We start from the raw sequence: 17079 nt of genomic DNA, 5'->3' as shown, positions 1-17079 counted from the left end.
TGTGGGAACGGGCAGAGCAGGAGCTCAAGGGCCAGGGTATGGAACCTACAGAGTCCAAATGCCCCTTAGAGGTTTCCCATTGGCCACTTGGTGTTCACCCGTTCAATGAAGTGGCGGCCTGCAGTCAGTCTGACCAATCAGAGGCGGCCTGCAGTCAGTCTGACCAATCAGAGGTAGCCTGCAGTCAGTCTGACCAATCAGAGGCGGCCTGCAGTCAGTCTGACCACTCAGAGGCGGCCTGCAGTCAGTCTGACCAGTCAGAGGCGACCTGCAGTCAGTCTGACCACTCAGAGGCGGCCTGCAGTCAGTCTGACCACTCAGCGGCGGCCTGCAGTTAGTCTGACCAATCAGAGGCAGCCTGCAGTCAGTCTGACCAATCAGAGGTCACCCTCCTATGCAGACATCATCTGCATTGTGGCTGCAGAAAGCAACCCATCAGAGGTACTTTTAATTTTCCACCTGCTGCACAGAAAAGGTGGTTTGCAAAGGAAGTAGTTTCTGATCCTTTTGTTACTTAGGTGTGGAAAGTTAGGGTTTTCCTTTCAATTTAGTTCTAGGAAGTCAGTGTGAAACAGCCATAGGTTCCCTGCCTCCAGGCTCTGCCTCATCTGGACCACTCGTGGGGGCCGCTTATCAGGAGATTTTATGTGGGGGCCACTCATCAGGAGATTTTATCCATAGAGTATAAAGGGCTCAGAGAAATACTGCCTCAAACTACACATTGGCCCAGCTCATTTATTTATTTATTTATTTTTGACACAGCGTCTCGCTCTTGTTGCCCAGGCTGGAGTGCAGTGGCACAATCTCAGCTCGCTGCAACTTCTACCTCCCGGGTTGAAGTGATTCTCTTGTCTCCGACTCCTGAGTAGCTGGGAGTACAGGCACCTGCCACCATGCCCAGTTAATTTTTGTATTTTTAGTAGAGATGGGATTTCACTATGTTGGCCAGGCTGGTCTTGAACTCCTGACCTCAAGTGATCCACTTGCCTCAGCCTCCCAAAGTGCTGGATTGCAGGGGTGAGCCACTGTGCCTGGCCAGTTTTGTTTTGTTTTGTTTTTGTTGTTTAAAGTTTCTTCTTGGCATCACCAGTTAAAAGAGACTGAAAACAAGAGTGTTCTTTCAGCGTGCCCACACCCTGGCCTACCTTAGCAGGTCTGAAGTGTGAGGAGAAGCCAAGCATCCGGCTCACCTCTGTTACTCATGGTCCAGTGGGTCTGCTTGTGACCCTCAGGCCAGCCTGTGCCACTTTGGTGGCTGGTAGCTACTTGAGAGTCAACTCCTGAAGCATCAGCACAGCATGAACAAGCCAAAAGTGAAATTTGGAAGTGGCTGTAGAGGCCAAACTGTTCCCTGGCCCCTCTGAAATCCCCCAAACACTGGGGAGCCACAACCAGTTTGGGGACCATTAGGGATTTTTTAATTTATAAAGCTATGTGTTATGGAGGGGTAGGGGAGAGAGGGCTGCAGGAGGCCATGGGAGAGTTGAGACCCACAGGCCAGAGTCCAGGCCATAAAACCCTGATGATGAAAGTGTTGACAATAAGCCGGGTGCGGTGGCTCACACCTGTAACCCCAGCACTTCGGGAGGCTGAGGCGGGTGGTTCATGAGGTCAAGAGATCGAGACCATCCTGGCCAACATGGTGAAACCCCGTCTCTATTAAAAATACAAAAATTAGCTGGGCACGGTGGTGCGTGCCTGTAATCCCAGCTACTCAAGAGGCTGAGGCAGGAGAATTGCCTGATTCCAGGAGGCGGAGGTTGCGGTGAGCCGAGATCACGCCATTGCACTCCAGCCTGGGTAACAAGAGCGAAACTCCATCTCAAGAAAAAAAGAAGAGAAAGTGTTGATGATAACAAAATGCTACTCCGACCACTGCTAATGTTTTACCATTTTGCTGTTTATGATTATTCTCTCTTGATCATCACAGCAACATTGTGAAGTACGTATCAGGTTGGGTCCCCTAGAAACAGACACTGAGATGGAGATTTGCATGTCGGGGTTCATGGGGGAGGGGTTTTGTAGGTGTGTGAGTGTGTGCTCATGGTAAGGGAGCACTGAGGCTTTGATGCTGGAACAGAGGCCTCCACTGGCCCCTGGGAGCCTGGAGCTTTGGAAACATGCGGCGTTGAGGCAAGGGCTCCCCGTGTCCCTGCCATAGGCTGCTCATTAGACCAGTGGGGACAGAATCCTTGGGGCTCAGCCCTCAGTGGGGAAAGGAGTACCCTGGCCCTTGAGCACGATCTGGATGGAGCACTGAGCATCCACCACACACAGGCACTCTCAGTATCTCTGCTGCAGAGCAGGTGCTGAGTAGTGTGGGATTTGCCCAGGGTATGAGCTTACCCGATGGCGTCATCATGTGGACTTGGAGGTCCTGGCTTGCTCAAGTCCACTCAGCTATTAAGTGGCCACACTGGGATTCCAGTTAAACACTGCTTTAGGTCAGGCCTTCCTGATGTCAGAATGGACTCCCTGACCTAAGAATAAGACCTCCCACCTCTGGATGGACTCCTCAACCTTAGAATAAACTCTCTGATCTCAGTATGAATTCCTGGACCTAAGAATGAACTTTTTGATTTCAGAATGTATTTCCTGACCTCAGAATAGACTCTCTGACCTCAGAATGGACCCCCCTGACTTAAGAATGAACCCCCAACCTAAGATTGAACCCCCGACCCAATAATTGATTCCTTAACCTAAAAATAGACTCTTCAACCTAAGAATAAATGTCCTGACCAAAGAATGAATCCTCTGACCTAAGAATAAACTCCTCAATCTAAGAATGAATTGCCTGACCTCAGAATGAACTTCTTGTCTTAAGAATGAACTTTCTGACCTCAGAGTGGACCCTTGACCTCAGAATGAACTCCGTGACCTCAGAATGAACTCCCTGACCTAAGAATGAACTTCCTGAACTCAGAATGCATTCCCTGACCTTCATTTTGCAGTGCAGGGAGAGGGAAAGCAGACAGGGAAGGGAAAGAAGGCCGGCCGGGAATGGTGGCTCATGCCTGTAATTCCAACACTTTGGGAGGCCAAGGTGGGCAGATCACCTGAGGTCAAGAGTTTGAGACCAGCCCGGCCAACATGGTGAAACCCTATCTATATTAAAAATACAAAAATTAGAGGGTGTGGTGGTTCGCGCCTGTAATCCTAGCTACTTGGGAGGCAGAGGCAGAAGAATTGCTGGAACCCAGGAGGCAGAGGTTTCAGTGAACCATGATCGTGCCACTGCACTCCAGCCTTGGTATCGGTGAGACTCCATCTCAAATAAAAAAAAAAAAAAAAAGAAGGCAACTGGGGGTGTCTAATGAGCAGGCAACCTGTGTGACCTCCTTGGGCTCATCCCACTGAGAGGCTCTGGGAGAGAGTGTAGCACGCCCCTCAGACACAGAAACGCTGGACATTGACTAGCCAACTTCTCATCTGTCATGGGCTGAGGGCCACTCCTGAGGTTTCAGCCCCTCTCCCAGTACCTCTTGCCATGTACCTAGCAGATACTGAGGGCCAGATCATCCCCATATAGAGTTCCAAGAGCTGATGTTGGCAGTTTTGGGGTTGTAGAGGTGAGCTGGAGGGAGGATATGGTAGGTCTGATTCCAAGGTTCATGAGATGAACTCTCCCACCCTGTAGAGGAAGTGGGTGGATTTAAAAGTCGAAGTGCAATCACAGAGTGAGACATAGAAGTAAGTGTGCATTCGTCCATTCCTGAAACCCTGCAGGATGTACCCCCTGCCATGTGCAACCTGCTCAGTGCAGGCATACCAGCCACCACTCCCACCCTCCAAGAGCCACGTGGTGCAGTGAGGGAATCTGTGGGGATTGCTCCCGTGTGAGGCCCCTGGGAAATGGGCCTCGCCATATGGTGAGCTTGAGCCTGGACACAGATCCCCCGTTGGGGGAGTTGAGCTGAGGGAAAGCAGAAACCGAGAGAGGGACTATGTTATTCTAAATAATTAACAGACATTACTTTATGGATATGAGGACTTGGGAGGCATTATGTCCACTTTCAGCTCCTTATGGTTTATTGCTTGATTGTGTTCATTTTGGACCCTTGTTACCTTCATTGTAAAATATTAACTTAAGTATTTACACTTGGTAACTTACTTACCGTAACTTACTGGGTGTAACTGTAACTTACCATAGCTTACAGGGCGTGACTGTAACTTACTTACCTTGACCTATTGGGCGTAACCTACTTACTGGAAGTAACCTACTGACTGGGCATAACCTACTTAATGGGATTAACTTACTGGGCGTAACTTGCTTACTGTAACTTAAGTACGTTTATCTGGTGTAAACAACTTTGACTTCAGAAAAGTATATATTGAAACGTATTGCAAAAATAAAATTGCTGCTTGGACATAGCCTAAGCCAGCCCTCCAGACTCCGCTTTTCTCTTTTCTTTCATTTCCGCGCACTCTCTCCCTCAGGTTGAACGAGACATCTACGTTGGCGGTCTCGGGGACTCCTGCAGGTCGGTAGTCCCCCCGCAGATGTGCTGGACCCCAACAGTGCAGCTGAGTAAGTATGGGCCTGTGGGCATGTGTGTGTATGTGTGTGTGTGTGTGTAACTATGGGCATGTGTGTGAGTGTGCACATGTGTATGCACCTAGGTGTATGAGCATGTGTGTGAGACTGTGCTCATGGGCTTATGGGCATGTATGAGTATGCATGGGTATATGGGTGTGTGTGTGTGTGCGCACATGCCCATATGCTCACAAGTCCATATGCCCATGCACGCACACACATGCACATGTGCATGAGCAAATGGACGTGTGTGTGTGCATGGGCATATGGGCATGTGTGTGAGTGTGTGTGCACAGGCATATAGGCTTATGTGTGAGTGCATGTTTGTGTGTGTGCTTGGGCATATGAGCATGTGTTTGTGTGCATGAGCAAATGAGCGTATGTGTGCATAGGCATATGGGCATGTGTGTGAATGCATGTGTATGTGTGTGCTTGAGCAAGTGGGCATGTGTATGTGTTTGTGTATGTACATGGCTTCTCTCACTTGCTGGTTGTTGATGCTGGCTCCTTGCAGATCTCCAGGGTCCTTTACTGGGATTCTTCAGAGTGTGAAGCTGGGTTCTAGAGCTGTAGACGCGACGCGGGGGTCACACAGAAACAGATGGAGTGAGAGGGAAAGAGCCTGCAAGTGAGCCCAGTGGGCACTGTATGTCCCCTAGCATGACCAGGTATGTACATGGGTATATGGACATGTGTGTGCATGTGCATGTGTTTATGGGCATGTGGGCACATGTATGGGGGGATTAAGAGGACATAGTCAAGAAGGAGGTGACTCCTGGACTGGGTCTCCTCTCCCAGTAGCAGGGTGGAGGGAAGGGGAAGGAGCCAGGAACTGAGGCTCAGAAGGCCTGTGGTGTGGAGACCTGCAGCTGGTTTATTGGAGGAACACGCCAGGGACAGAGGTGAGTTGCTGCTAGAGCTAGGGCAGGGCAGGTGGGCAGGGGTCACTCTGTGGAGGGCCTGGGCAGCCCAACTGCAGCATCATCCTGGGAAGATGGGTTGGAGAAGGGTTTAATGCAGCTGAATTAGGCTCCAGGTACTATGGGCTATAAACAAATTGCCCCACAACAAGAGCAAAAAAATAACCATTCCTTATGCTCACAAGTTCTGTGGCTCAGAGATTTAGACAGAAAAGGGCAGAGATGGTTTGTCTCAGCTCCAGGACATGTGTGGCCTCAGCTAGCAGGCAGGAATGACTCAGCAGCCAGAGGCTTCTCTCACTTGATGCTGGCTCCTTGCAGATCTCCAGGGTCCTTTACTGGGATTCTTCAGAGTGTGAAGCTGGGTTCTAGAGCTGTAGACGCGATGCGGGGGTCACATGGAAACAGATGGAGTGAGAGGGAAAGAGCCTACAAGTGAGCCCAGTGGGCACTGTATGTCCCCTAGCATGACCAGGCCTCAGTCGTCACACAGCATCCCTTCTGCTGCATGCCATTTGGGATGGTAATCAGGTTCTGCTCTACACAGACCCCCATCTCGGTGGGAGGAATGTTGACATCACACTCTATGAAGAGCATGTCAGATGGGATACAGATTGAGGGGCTGTCCTTGGAAGTTACATTTGCCACCAGCTACATGGCCCCATGAGTCCTAGCACTGTGGAGGGGGCTTGGGGGTGCTGGATGTAGACAAGAGGACCAGTTGAAGACAAGTACAAGGCTCTCTTGAATGCAGTAGCACTGAAGGTATGGGTTACATATTATTCAAAGAGTCCCCAAGACTTGGAGACTAATTGCAGGTGGTGGGGAGAGAGAAGAATAAGAAGGAATCCAGAGTTTTTCCTTGGATAATTCCATCCATAGTGATGGACTGGGGAATGCAGAAGCGGATGACTGGGGGAGAGGTGGGTGTGAATCTGGAATGCTGTGCCGCAGCAGTTGGTTATGGGATGTCAGATAGAGAAGGCCGTTTGGGACTGGGGCTGGAGCATGAGTGAGATTGGGGGCAAAGGTGTACATCTGGGGATCTGATTGCAGATGGAAGGCAAAGCCTCAGGAATGACTGGCCCAGCTGCCCTTGGAGGGGTGAATGAGTATAAGGAGAAGCAAAGGCGCCCGAGGTGTTATGCACCTGGCTTAGAGAAAGCTCTTTGTAGGCGACACCCATTACGATCACATCATACCTCATGTTTTTCTGAGGGTTCCTTGTGTTGTTTATATCAGCCAATAGCCAATATGCTAACTCCATATTGCTCTTTTATAGGTTCTTCTGTATCTGTTAAATATTAGAATTTATTATACTTCTAGTAGGAGGGGAAAATGAAAATGGCAAATTGGATGGAAAATAGAGTGACTTTTAGGGCTCAGTGGAGCTCAGGAGGATTGAGGGGTACTATGGATCAGAGCTTACACTGGGGATACCAAGTGATTTAAGTACTGGGAGTAGCACAAAACACATTGATGATTCCTAGGGGGAAATTACTGGGAAGAATTAGGGGAACATTTTGAAGAATAAGGTGGAGGGGAGGGCTTCAGTTGCACTTCCAGGAAAGGGCAGTGGTTGGGACCTTTTCCGCTTTCCAGACTCCTCCCATTCCAAGAACTGAGGTCTTGAGCCAGAGATGGTAGTGCATTCCTGCAGTTCCAGCTACTAGAGAGGCTGAGGCTGAGGTGGGAGGATTGCTTGAGCCCAGGAGTTGGAGGGCAGCCTGGGTAACATAGTGAGACCCAATCTCAATTAAAAAAATAAAAAGAACTGAGGCCTGATGTCACTGGAGAGATGGGATGCAATGATGACACGCTTGCCACAGCAACTGGTCAGTCTCAGGCCTGAGTGGAGAGACTCAGGAGAAACAGGGTAGGTAGGGCTACCTGGACTTCCTGGCTGGATGAGGCTCCTTAGCCCCAGCCCTAGTCCTGTAGCATTTGGTGATGATCCATCAAGACCCCTTTCTGAAGCATTGCTCTGCAGACCCACCAGCCAGAGTTTCCATTAAGTAGCATTAAGTCATAACATTAAGCAATAAAGCAAACATGCATAAAAGGGTGAAGCTGGTCACGTCTGGGACCCCCAAAGCCCTCAGCAAAGATTGGTGCATGCAGGTGGGAATATTATTCAGCCAGGGATTGATGGAGGACAAAAGGGGTTTCTGGTTCCATAAGGCAGGAGGTAAAGGAGATGGGAAGCCTGAATCATGCATTTTATTCATGTCTCTGCAACAAGTTTCAGGGACTCGTTTAGCAGAGAAATTAGGACAAGAAAAATGGACTCAGCTGGCATTGGACGGAGCCAAAGCCAAATGACATCTGGGTTCTGAATTGTTCTTGTCTTTATTCATGTGTATTGGTTTTCATTGACCATTGTAAGTTAAATCTATATCAGGAGGATCTGAAAAGCTCATAATAAAAATATAAAGTAGAGACCAAGGGTTGTAAAAGTGGCGTTTTACTCAAGATATAGTAAGGCTGTTTTATAATAGTGGGTGGTCATGATTGATTTAAATGAAAACCCTCAAGGGTTAGAGGATAGGGCTGATGCTCTTCGTATTGACCAAGAAGCACCAACCAGTCTTAAAGAGGATCTTGTTTTGTAAATGAGCAATGCAGAAGAATTCCCAGTGGAGGCCGAATGTCTGTGACACGTCGTGTATTGCTTACATGGAAACCAGTTACTCAAAGAGCTGTGCTGTTCTTGTGCTCTGCGATGGATCCGCTGGGGATAAAGATCAGAGCCCATCTGCCTACCTCAGCCTGCACACCTTTCTTTTCCTGAAGCGACTTGTCATGCCTTCACCTTGCACACCTGACCAGTTCCAAACCAAAAAGGGATGAGCCTAGACGTGTGTGGATAGATGATTGAGGGAGACATTACTGCTGGTGGTGAGTGAAATAATTCTTTCTTCCTGGGTCTGGCATTTTATTCAAATGATTCTTTAGAGATTACTTAAAATTTTTCTGCCAGGCAAAGGTTTGTGCAAGTGTCAATAGCTCACCTTTACCCCAAACAGCTGAGATTTGAGGTCTGGAAGTTTATGTCAAAGTGAAGAGGTTGATTCTTGCAGTTTTAACATTTATATTGGGAAGTAATGGGGGTTTGTCAGCATTCTGTTGTGATTTTTAATGAAGCTACTGGGAGAGGAAGTCGAGTTGATGATCTCAAGATTGTGTCCCTTGTGAAAGACCTTGGTTGCTTAGATGTGGCTCTAGGAACATTTGAGAAGCAGAAAAGAAGACTTGAATGTGGTCCATTTCCGTTACTGATACCGTTATCTTTCCAGCCAGTCACGTGTAAAATATCAGCATGAGTCAATTCTTCCTTCTTCCTTTCCACAGTCCCTGCCATGGGTCTCTTGTAGCATTTTCCAGTAAACTTTGCTTAGAAAAAACACCAATAAAAATCCTTGCAAACAAAATCACCACATTCTGAAGAAGTAGCATCTTCTCTAGGGACTGATTCCTTTTCTCCTTCTAATGCAAATAATACCTCCCTTGACCAGCCACTGACACCCTTTTGGGGATTGTATTTTTGGCTTGAAACTTGGCCTGTCAGTAAATTTGAAGGGGTATGTGTTGTTCCAGGGCTGATGTATTATAACTCTGCAGGTGTCCTGCCCAATTCATGTTACTGTGTGGTTGCACTCCTAGCTGTTGTGTGTGCTGGCTGGAAATAGCCATTTTATCAACTTGGTGCCTGTGAGTCAAGGTGGATCAATGCTACAGCGCAGCCCCTGCTCCAGAGCCCCCAGTGAGGCCAGGCTGGGGTGTGACTGCAGCCGGTGTGAAGCCATCTCACTCCTTCCCTGACCTGTTCTGCTTCCGTCCCTCTCTTCCTCCTGAGTCCTCCCTCTAATCATGGGCACCCACACCCCTGTCTCAGGCTTTGCTTCTACAAGACCTGCCTCCAGGCTCTGCCCTCACACTGGATTATTGCAAGTGCCTCCATCCTTCTTTTATCTTCTCCAGGTGTCCAGCACTCCCTCCCCTTAGTGCATATTACATAAACTGCTGGACTTAGCTTCCTAAAATTCAGCTCCTTCATGTGTCCTTGTTCCTAAATATCTGTGGCATTGGTTCTCAAACTTGTGTGCAACCACAAGCAAAAAAAAATATGCAAGTTTGATTAAAATGTTGAACTCAAGACCCATCTCTAATGTTTTGATTCAGTCCATCTGGGAAGGACCTGAGAATCTGCAATTCCACAAGCCCCCACTCCCACCCTAGGTGATTTGTATTTTGAGAAATATACTTTAACACTGATTCTTTCCTGCTTCCTATTCAAGTTCTGAATCTGTTTTGGTTTCCTTTCAGGAGCATCTTTGAGGTGAGTATGTGTGACTCTTTCATCTTTGTGGGAGACAAGCTTGGCCCTATCTCTGAGTATAAGTAATTCCATGTCATAAATATTTGATAAGGAAGAAAGGAAGAAAAGAGAGGAAAAAGTGAGGCCAGTAAAGGATCAGTGGTAGCATGTATGTCAGTGATCACCCTGGGATACTGTGGGCTACCCAGAATGCTACTATGCTTGGTACAGTAGTCAGGGTTCTCCAAAGAAACAGAACCAATAGGATAGTGGAGATACAAATACAAATATGTATCTTCAATTGGTGCTGTTATATATAATATATATTTAAAAATATAATAAATTATATAAATATAAATTATGACTATAAGAGTTATATGAATAAATATATTTCCAGATAAATATCTAGAACAAAGAGATTTATTATAAGGCATTGTCTCACATGATCATGGGGGCTGAGAAGTCCTACCATGTGCCATCTGAAAGCTGGAGATTCAGAAAGGCTGGTATTGTAGTTCAAAGGCCTGAGAGCTGGAGAGCCAATGGTGTGAATTCCAGTCCAGTCTGAAAGCCTGAGGACCAAAAACACACAGGGCAGAAGATCCATGTCCCAGCTTAAGTGGTCAGGCAGTTCTTCAACCCAAGAACTCAGATCCAAGAGAGAGATCCAAGATGGCTGATCTCTTGGAGAGAGATCCAAGATGGCTGATCGCTAGCAGCTCAGGATTGTGGCTCCCAATGAAAGCTCAGAGAACAAGAAGATGCCACACTTTCAGACGAATTTTTGTTGCTCACGGACCAGGAGATTCCCAGCGGAGGAGCCCCATGGGTCACCAGTGCGACTCTTGTGGCTGGTGCAGTGGTTTTGCAGGCACCTTGGTGTGGCGGTTCTTGGTGCAGAGTAAGCGGGACTGGTTCCCCTTTTGGCCGATGTTTGGAGCTCTGGGAAGACAGAGTCACCTATTCAGCTGATTGAAGGGCGGACTCAATAAGAAAGCCAGACCAGAGATTCCTGGGCAGAAAAGCACCATCAATCTTAACACCGCTGTTTTAGCCAGCACAGTGGGTTGCTCAGATTCCGGAGCTGGGAATCAATAAATTGGATGTCCACTCAGAAACCTAATTAGAAAGGCAGTAACTACAAAGCTGACAGATGGATAAATTTATAACGAAGGGAAGAAACCAGCCTAAAAAGGCTGAAAATGCCCAAAATCAGAACCCCTCTCCCTCTACAGGGGATCACAGTTCCTCATCAGCAACGGAACAAGGCCTGATGGAGAAGGACTGTGTTCCATTATCAGAAGTAGGTTTCAGAAGGTGGATGATAAGAAACTTCTGGGAGTTAAAAGAACTTGTTCTAAACCAATGCAAAGAAACTAAGAACTTTGAAAAAAGGTTTGATGAAATGCTAACAAGAATAGATAATACAGAGAGGAATATAAATGAGTTAACGGAGCTGAAAAACACAACACGAGAACTTCGCAAAGTATGCACAAGTTTTAACAGCCTAATTGATTAAGCAGAAGAAAGAATATCAGAGGTTGAAGACCAATTTAATGAAATAAAATGAGAAGACAAGAATAGAACAAAAAGGATAAAAAGGAATGAGCAAAGTCTCCAATAAATATGGGACTAGGTGAAGAGACCTAACCTACGTTTGATAGGTGTACCTGAATACGACGAAAAGAATGAATCCAAGCTGGAAAATACTCTTCAGGATATTATTCAGGAAAACTTTCCGAATCTAGCAAAGCAGCACAATATTCAACCCCTGGTAATACAGAGAACATCACAAAGATATTTCTCAAGAAGAGCAACCCCAAGGCACATAATCGTTAGATTCACCAAGGTTGAAATGAAAGAGAAAATGCTAAGGGCAGCCAGAGAGAAAGGTCAGGTTACCCACAAAGGGAAGCCTATCAGACTTACAGCAGATCTCTCAGCAGAAACCCTACAAACCAGAAGAGAGTCAGGGCCAGTATTCAACATCCCTAAAGAAAAGAACTTTCAACCCAGAATTTCATATCCAGCCAAATTAAGTTTCACAAGCAAAGGAAAAATAAAATCTTTTGTGAACAAGCAAGTACTCAGAGATTTTATTACCACCAGGCCTGCTTAACAAGCGCTTCTGAAAGAAGAATTACACATAGAAAGAAACAACCAGTATTAGCCTTTCTAAAAATATACCAAAAAGTAAAGAGCATCAACATAATGAAGATTTTACATCAACTAATGGGCAAAACAGCCGGCTAACATCAAATGTCAGTAATCCTAAATTTAAATTGACTAAAATCCCCCAATCAAAAGATACAGCCAAAACCCATTGGTATGTTGCATCCAGACCCATCTTACATGCAAGGATACATAAAGACTCAAAACAAAGGGATGGAGAAAGAGTTACCAACCAAATGGAGAGCAAAAATAAATAAATAAAAAGCAGGAGTTGCAATTCTCGCCTCTGATAAATAGATTTTAAAGCAACAAAGATCAAAAGAGGACATAATGGTAAAAGGATCAATACAACAAGAAGAGCTAATGGTCCTAAATATATACACAACCAATAAAGGATACATAAGACTTATAAAGAGACTTGGACTCCCACACAATAATAGTGGGAGACTTCAACATCAATAGTAGATAGATCAACGAGACAGAAAATTAATAAGCATATCCAGGACTTGAATTCAGATCCGGAACAAGTAAACTTAATAAACATTTATAGAGCTCGCCACTTTAAATACACAAAATATACACTCTTATCAGTATCACATCACACCTACTCACAGGTTTAAATGAAATATTGGTTGGCCATCATTAAGCACAATCATTGGCACAAAAGAGGTTTTCAATACCCATTTTTAGACTGTATTCTAGCCTGGGCAGTAAACCAACACTCCTGTTCTCTCTCCCTCTTCTTTTTCCCCTTCCTTTCTTTCCTTTCCTTTCCTCTTTCTTTCTTTCTTTCTTTCTTTCTTTCTTTCTTTCTTTCTTTCTTTCTTTCTTTCTCCGTCTTTCTTTCTTTCCTTCCTTCTTTCCTTCTCTCTCTCTCTCTCTCTCTCTCTCTCTCTCTCTCTCTCTCTCTCTCTCTCTCTCTTTCTCTCTTTCTCTCTTTCTCTCTTTCTTCTTTCTTTCTTTCTTTCTTGAAAAATGCCAGCACAGTGGGTTGCTCAGATTTTGGCTCTGGGAATAACAAGTTGCACATCCACTCAGAGACTTAATTTGAAAGTCAGTAATTACAAAGACGACAGGTGGATAAATTTACAATGACGGGAAGAAACCAGCATAAAAAGGCTGAGAATACTCAAAATCAGAATGCCTCTCCCTCTACAGAGGATCACAGTACCTCATCAACAAGGAAACAAGGCCTGATGGAGAACGAGTGTGTTCCAATTAACGGAATTAGGCTTCAGAAGGTGGATAATAAGAAACTTCTGTGAGTTAAAAGAACATGTTCTAGCCCAATGTAAAGAAACTAAGAACCTTGAAAAAAGGTTTGACAAAATCTTAATGAGAATAGACAATCTAGAGAGGAATATAAGTGAATTAATGGAACTGAAGAACACAATATGAGAACTTGCAGTGAATTCACAGGTTTTAACACTCGAATTGATCAAGCAGAAGAAAGGATATCAGAGGTCAAAGACCAACTTAATGAAATGAAATGAGAAGACAAGATTAGAGAAGAAAAAGTAAAAAGGAATGAGCAAAGTCTCCAAGAAATATGGGACTATGTGAAAAGACCTAATTTACATTTGATAGGTGTACCTGAATGTGATGAAGAGAATGAATCCAAGCTGGAAAATATTCTTCAGGATATTATTCAGGAAAACTTTCCTAACCTAGTAAGGCAGGATAGTACTCAACTCCAGGTAATACAGAGAACACCACAAAGATATTCCTCAAGTAGAGCAACCCCAAGACACATAATCGTTAGATTCATCAGGGTTGAAATAAAGGAGAAAATTCTAAGGGCAGCTAGAGAGAAAGGTCAGGTTACCCATAAAGGGAAGCCTATCAGACTCACAGCAGATCTCTCAGCTGAAACCTTACAAACTAGAAGAGAGTGGGGGGTCAATATTCAATACCCTCAAAGAAAAGAATTTTCAACCCAGAATCTCATATCCAGCCAAACTAAGCTCCATAAATGAAGGAAAAATAAATTTTTTTGTGAACAAGCAAGCACTCAGATTTCATCACCACCAGGCCTGCTTTACAAGAGCTTCTGAAAGAAGTGCTATACACGGAATGGAACAACCAGTATCAGTCATCCCAAAAACTTACCAAAAGGTAAACAGTATCTCCATAATGAAGAATCTATATCAACTAATGGGCAAAAGAGCCAGCTAGCATTAAATGAAAATATAAACTCACAAATATCAATATTAATCCTAAATTTAAATGGATTAAATGCTCCAATCAAAGACACAGACATGCAAACTGAATAAAAAGTCAAAACACATCGGCACTCTGTATCCAAATCCATCTCATAAGCAAGGACACACAAAGACTCAAAACGAAAGGTTGGAGGAAGACTCACCAATCAAATGGAGAGAGAGAAAAAAACAGGGGTTGTAACTTTTGTCTCTGACAAAATAGACTTTAATACAATGACTAAAAGAAACAAAGAAGGACATTACATAATGGTAAAAGGATCAATGCAACAACAGGAATCAATGACCATAAATATATATGTACCCAATGTAGGAACACCCAGATACATAAGACAAGTTCTTAATGACTTATAAAGAGACTTGGACTCCTGCACAATAATAGCGGGAGACTCTGACACCACATTGTTATTATTCGACAGATCAACGAGATAGAAAATTAACAGAGACATTTATGATTAGAACTCAGACCTGGAACAAGTAAACTTAGTGAATATTTATAGAATTCTTCATCCCTGGTCCACAGAACATATCTTTTTTTATTATTACATTACCCCTATTTTGAAAGTGACTACATAATTGGAAGTAAATCACTCTTCAGCATTTGCATAGCATTTCACAGATTTAAATGAAATATCAGTTGGCTGTTTGTTATTTTCCTTCCTTACTCCTTCCTGTCTCCACTGTTAAGCACAATTATCGGCATAAAAGAGGTTTTTAATACTTACTTTTAGATTGCATTCCAGCCTGGGGAATAGAGCAAGACTCCTGTTTTCTCTCCTCCTTTTCTCTTTCTCTTTCTTTCTTTCATTAAAAAAAAAAAAAAAAAAAAAAAACTCAGGAGACAATGTTAAGACCTGGATGAGCCTGAAGACTGAAGAACTAAGACCTTGAGTGTCTGAGGATGGGAGTAGATGGATAGTCCAGTTCCAGAAGAGAAAGAGTTTGCCCTTCCTCTGCACTCAATGGATTGAATGATGCCCATCCACACTAAGGAGAGCCACCTGCTTTTCTCAGTCCACCAATTCAAATGCTGGTCTCTCCTGGAAACAGCCTCACAAATACACCAGAAACTCCCCATGACCCAGTCCAGTTGACATACAAAACAGCCATCACACTTGGTGAAGTTTTATTATAACCTTGACTTGTGTGTGCTGGACTGTTGAGAATAGGGTACAGCCATGAAAAAGCTGACCGAGTTCCACAAATTGCGTTTGATGGAGAAATTCTCCCCTTCTCAAACATTGGGTGGTGGCAATGAAGAATGAATGCAATATGCACTGTGGAGCCAACAAGAGCACCGCACTTTATCAGATACAATTCTTCAGCTAGGGTTGTGGTTTCGGCTCTCAAGGACCTCATCTTTTTAGCAGATGGCAAATAAAGACATCTGTATAGGTAGCAGGGCAACAAAAGAGATGGTATCCATTTAAACCAGGGACACTGAGCCTTCCTCATTTTATCTAACTTTTAAAAACTGACAGAACCCACTGTTAACCACAGCAACAGCAAGCCCCAGTGGGGGTTCTGGTTGGCTTCATGTGTTGAGCTGTACCATGAAGGAAGGAGACTGAAGAGATAGGTCTGGGCCCACAAAGAAGGGTTGGGCAAGGACCAAATGGGAGCCTGCTGGGCAACTACAGGCACGAGGAAGAGGTGGGGTTCTAAAGGCTCGTGAAATGCCTTGGTGGTACCATGGCCCATGAAAACCCAGAGGTCTCAGGAGGGCAGTTCAGCCCACAGGTGTGTAGAGCAGGGGCCCCACCAAGCCAGAAGTCAGCCACCTGCACTTTGTAGGTACAGGGACCTGCAGAGATGCACTCCCAGCCCTGAATAAGAATGTGGTGCATGAACCTTGGGGGTTTGAAGCAGGACCAATGGCTGAGAGCAACAGGGCAGCCAGGGGCTCAGGTAGAAGCCAATGGTCACCAGGCCAATGTGACAGGGGTCTACTGCTTCCACTTTTTTTTCTAAGGTCCCCAGTGCAGAGGGCAATGATGAGGGAAAGGCAGACACCTTTGGTCATGGCTTACCCTCACTCAGCACAGCTGCTGCTAAAACACAGCCCTGGATCCTCTCTGTTCTTGTGTGTATTTCTTAAAGCCTGGGCTGTTGCTTAGGAACAAGTCCTGTAATTTGGAAATTAGATCAGATATTTTATTCTAAATAACTTGTGTAAGACAAGCAAAATTATCATTATGCACTGTCAGGATTCATGATTGGCAGCAGCTTCTAAATTGTGGAGTTTTTTTGGCGGGAGGGAAAAGCAAACTTGTGCTCAAACTGAACGTCGTTCTTCAGGATTCTGAGTTAGCTGCTCCTTTTCTCATCTTAAACAGCAGTGACTGCTTCCATATGGGTGTGGCTTTGTAGTTTGGAAGATCTTCACAGTGGTCCTGTCAGGTGGGTTTTATGACTGTCTCCTCTGTACAGATGAGGAAAACGAGGCTGAGAGGTGAGGTTGGGCACCGTGAGGAGCAGGTCATGCTCTTTGTGGGGCAGGGCTCCAGGGAGGGGCTGCACATGCATAAAGAACCAGCCAGCTACACCTCAGGGCTCTGGCTGGGTGATGCCTGTTGACCTGGTCAAACTCTGTGACCTGAACCCCTTTCTTGCACGGCTCCAGGTTACCGATGGCCAGAGAAAAACTTGCCTGAGGATCCAGGAAGCTGCAGTAAGGTGGCTGTCATCACGCTGAAGCATCGTCGAGGTAGGATATGGTGATGGACAGGTGCAGAGATGTTCGGCAGGTCCTGGAAGGGCATGGCTCTCCTTTGCTCAGGTCCAGCCTGTCCTGACCACCACCCCTGCTGCCCAGCAGTGGCTCAGGCTTGGGAACTGTGAACATCAAGCAGTTCAAGGTCCGACTGTCAATTAGAGCGGAATTTGTTTTTCCTGTGAGTTCTTAAATGTAAGAAG

The 17079-nt window shown here is 45.3% G+C and overlaps 1 long non-coding RNA gene across 11 annotated transcripts in view; it reads left to right on the top strand.

Annotated features, from left to right (window-relative positions):
• Nucleotides 1–17079, top strand: part of LOC108591664 (uncharacterized) — a 54853-nt gene that overhangs the window by 11994 nt on the left and 25780 nt on the right. For 6 of the 11 annotated variants that reach the window (XR_013535144.1, XR_008481259.2, XR_013535145.1 and 3 more), the window contains exons 2-4: nt 4438–4528; nt 5049–5202; nt 16787–16870. This is a non-coding gene — a long non-coding RNA (uncharacterized LOC108591664). Of the gene's footprint in view, nt 1–2935; nt 3257–4437; nt 4529–5048; nt 5203–16786; nt 16871–17079 lie in introns of those variants that run through there. The other 5 variants (XR_013535143.1, XR_004742847.3, XR_013535147.1 and 2 more) reach the window with 3 other exon arrangements.

This window comes from Callithrix jacchus, chromosome 5 (assembly GCF_049354715.1).
Source record: "Callithrix jacchus isolate 240 chromosome 5, calJac240_pri, whole genome shotgun sequence".
Classification (NCBI taxonomy): domain Eukaryota; kingdom Metazoa; phylum Chordata; class Mammalia; order Primates; family Cebidae; genus Callithrix; species Callithrix jacchus.
The sequence above is the reverse complement of the archived record's forward strand: the minus strand, read 5'-3'. Positions and strand labels throughout refer to the sequence as shown.